This window comes from Puma concolor, chromosome B1 (genome assembly GCF_028749965.1).
Source record: "Puma concolor isolate L17-30 chromosome B1, mPumCon1.1.hap2, whole genome shotgun sequence".
NCBI lineage: Eukaryota > Metazoa > Chordata > Mammalia > Carnivora > Felidae > Puma > Puma concolor.
In genome coordinates, this window is record NC_141670.1 from 80887186 (window position 1) to 80890908 (window position 3723).

At 44.8% G+C, this 3723-nt stretch overlaps 1 non-coding gene and 1 pseudogene across 1 annotated transcript; both read left to right on the forward strand.

The window, feature by feature from the left end:
• Positions 1-2082: 2082 nt before the first annotated feature.
• On the forward strand, positions 2083-2188 carry LOC112859218 (U2 spliceosomal RNA; annotated as a pseudogene).
• Positions 2189-2321: 133 nt separating this feature from the next.
• Positions 2322-2509, forward strand: LOC112859207 (U2 spliceosomal RNA). Its single transcript, XR_003223503.1, has one exon. It is a non-coding gene; the product is annotated as a U2 spliceosomal RNA (small nuclear RNA).
• Positions 2510-3723: the final 1214 nt, after the last annotated feature.

Below are 3723 nucleotides of genomic sequence, written 5' to 3' on the forward strand. Positions count from 1 at the left end.
CCCTGCTCGTGCTCTGTCTCGCTCTATCTCTCAAAAGTAAATAAATGTTAAAAAAACACTTTCAATATTTTATATTTATTTCCGGACATTCTACTTCTTGTTGCATCATGTTTTGTTGTTTTGTTTTGTTTTACTATATGTTGAATTGAATGTTATGAGGGAAATAAACAAAACTGGCACACTGAAAAGGTCTCGGGACTGTATTTATCCAAGTACAGCAATCAGAACAACAAATTCAGGTAATCAGTGGTTAGATTTGAACTTTAACATCATTTAAAATGTTTCTGATTGTGGCTTTAGCCTATAGAAGTTTTAATTCCTAAAATCCATGGCTGTTTGAATAGGATCTGGCGTCCTGAATAGGAAAACAGTACTGCTACATACATACATAAATAGACGCCAAGGTAAGGTCTGTACTCTGGCCGAGTGTAGTGCCAGAGTGAATGTTGCTAATATCATGAAGCTCATCCTAGCTTAAAGATGAGTGTAAGCGAGGAGTATGTTTTTCAAAGAAAACCAGCTCTAAGGAATGATTTCTCACCACGAATTAAGCTTAATTAAGCTCGGCTTTCTTCCTAGAACTTGATGACCTTAAAAACATCCTCCTGACTCCTTTAGGGGGTCAGACTTCTTCAGGCTTCTCCTTCAGGCCAGTTTGGCATCAGGCTTCCGTAGTTCTGGGTTCTTCGTAACAGAGTGGGAGTTCTGTGATGACTCAAACTGCTCAGTTAGCAATTGCACGATTATAATGCATCTTTCCAAATTGTTCTTCTTTCCACTAGAATAAAGAAAAACTACTACAAGGAAGACAAAGTTGTACCACTTCCCCTTTTCCCCACTCTTCTCTTTTCCTTTTTTGTTCTGCTTCAGGTAAGGCACAAGAAGTACCTATATCACGGTCCTGGGGGAGGGGAGAATAAGAACCTAAAGAAAATCCAGAGACCCTTCCTGTCCCATAAACAGCATGCCGTCTGCGAACTTCTTCTCCTTGAAGTGTGTTACTCCAGAGGGCAGGGCTCAGCCCTGCTCCCTGTTTCTAGCTTCTATCCCAGCACATAATGTGTTGAGTGATGTGTTACAGGAAATCAAATGTTTGAGGACATCTAACAAAGGTGTCTTTTGCTTGTTGGTTTGATGGCAGGTTAAAAGAAATCATTTATTTTACATATTTCTTTGGAGTTCTGGGCATAATTACCCGAGTATATGCCAGGAGCCAATTGCACTGGCAGCATAAAGGTGGTCTTACTGTTGTGTCAGGGCACATGTGTGGTTTGCTAGTTGATGACACCTCTATATCATTCCTCTGATTGGTGAAATTACAACTAATTCTTTAAGCTCCATGCTTTAGGGAGATGAAAAGTCCTGTTCGGTCAGCAGGGGTTGAGGGGTTTCTGGCTAGCAAGGCAAGCTCAAGTCAGGAGGAATGGAGGCAAGTTAGCGGGAGATGCTGTGCATGGCTCCGTTCTCACTAGTGACCACGGTCCTTATTTTAAGGATCAACAAGGACCAACTACCTCTGCAACCTCCCTGCTCCCTGAGCAGAAGTGATGCCGGAAGGGGAGGTCTGGTGGGTGGGGATGAATATGCTGGCCTGTGAAACTCTTCAGCGGGGTTAAGGATGCAAGATAGGAGACCCACGTGGTGGGGATTGCCTGGTGGGGCCTTCACCTGTCTCGCTTGTTCTGGCCTCATGCCCAGCACCTCGATGAGACAGTGAGGTGTCTGTGCTGAGATGGCTATGTTCTGATATGAACCTCCCACGGACTGAACATCTGGATTCCCCTGTCACATTTACGGCATCCTGAGGACACAAGTTACTCTTAGAGGGCAGTGTGTACTGTCAGTGGGAAATGTTCCCTTACAATTTGTCAGGAAATGAGACAATGGCCGTAACACTGTGATAAGGAGACAGAGAACACTCTTCACCTCGGCCAAAGCTTCCTAATATGTTCCTTAAAGTACATACTCTGATTTTCATTAATTCTCTTTATGTAGGCAGAGGTTGGAATTCTTTCTCTGCAGACAGTGCCTTATTGCGCCCACAGATTTGGAAAACTTTCACCTTTTCAGTTGTTGCTGTGGATCGCTTCTCAGCCTTTTGGCTAAGATCAACTGTAGTATCTTTTCTTTTTTTTTTTTTTTTCAACGTTTTTTATTTATTTTTGGGACAGAGAGAGACAGAGCATGAACGGGGGAGGGGCAGAGAGAGAGGGAGACACAGAATCGGAAACAGGCTCCAGGCTCCGAGCCATCAGCCCAGAGCCTGACGCGGGGCTCGAACTCACGGACCGCGAGATCGTGACCTGGCTGAAGTCGGACGCTTAACCGACTGCGCCACCCAGGCGCCCCAAGTGTAGTATCTTTTCTTGTCAGTTTAGTATATGACACGTCCTCTGTGGAGGACAATATACTGCATTTTTGGAGCAGGGAGAAGGAATAGGAGAGCTTGCTCCGTCTGCTGCACACATTGTCCTTGTATTGCACTACCTTCAGGAACGTTGCACCCCCTCAAGGGAAATACCCAGGTGTCTAAAGTCAGCTTGAGAGCTGGTGAGGGGGGGCATAAATCTGAGATTGTGTCTGCTAGATGCTTCTGCCTTGGAGTGTCTGGGCAGGTGGCTTGTTCCTGGTTTCCCAGAGGCGTAGACCTGTCCCCATCAGGGACAGGTAGCTCTGGTTGTGTTGACTGACTGTGGTCGTTCTGGAGGAAAATTCCTTAGAGTGTCTCTAGGCTGTTGCCTGATGGAGGCACAGCGAGGGCTGTGTGCCTACAACTAGGGTCAGCCAAAGACGGTCCAGATGGTAATACAGGAATACGTGGAATGCGTTGTTGGTCTTCCTACACACTACCAACATACTTACAAGTATAATTATGCCAACAGTGAAAAATAAATCAATTGTTCATGTGGATTATGAAAGTGAGAGAATTTTGATGACAGACCTTGCCAAAAACGAAGATTCAGTTATTTCCCCTCGTGCTCTCATCCTGCCCTGATCCCAGAAAGGGAATGAGACCCACTACCTGTGTTCAGGAGGCATGTTCTCCAAATGAACATATTTTCCTAAAATGGCTTTCTTTCCCTGGATAATGATGCTGATCTTTGTAATGATGGATGGCTGACATACAATGGCAAAGGAAGGGGATATCATGGAGATATAAATGCAGAGATGACTGCATGTCAGATTGTATGTAGTATTCATTGATTTTAAGAAAGCAAAGCACTCCTCTGTATTAATGCCTCCTCGTTTCAACCATCCACTAGCTTAAGGTACTTCATTCTGTTTCATTTTCAATTGACTTTGTCTTTCAGGAGAACTATTAGGTGAAGAAAGGAAAGAACGGGAATGGGAGAGGAAAAGGCCTCCTGATTTAAGTGTAATAGACCCCAGAGCTGGCACCATGTGTTGGTTCACAGCTTCCACTTTTGCTCTGAATCTTTCCTCTGCCCATTCTTGGTTATGTGACTTTGAACCACTTCCTTCACCAGTAGTGCCATTAGAAGACTGAAGAGGGGGTGGGGAGCATTACCCAGAAGTAAAAATGTGAAGTCAGGGCCTAGAATAGACTGGTCACTTAGCATATGTGTGTAGGATGAATGAAGTGATGCACAGTATAAGGCGTCTAAGTCTGGAGTGAGGATAGTGCTCTGCAGAGGTTAACCGAGGGAAGATTTGGGGATGGTGGTGGTGGGGCCGGCTTATACAGAGCCTTACTGATACTTC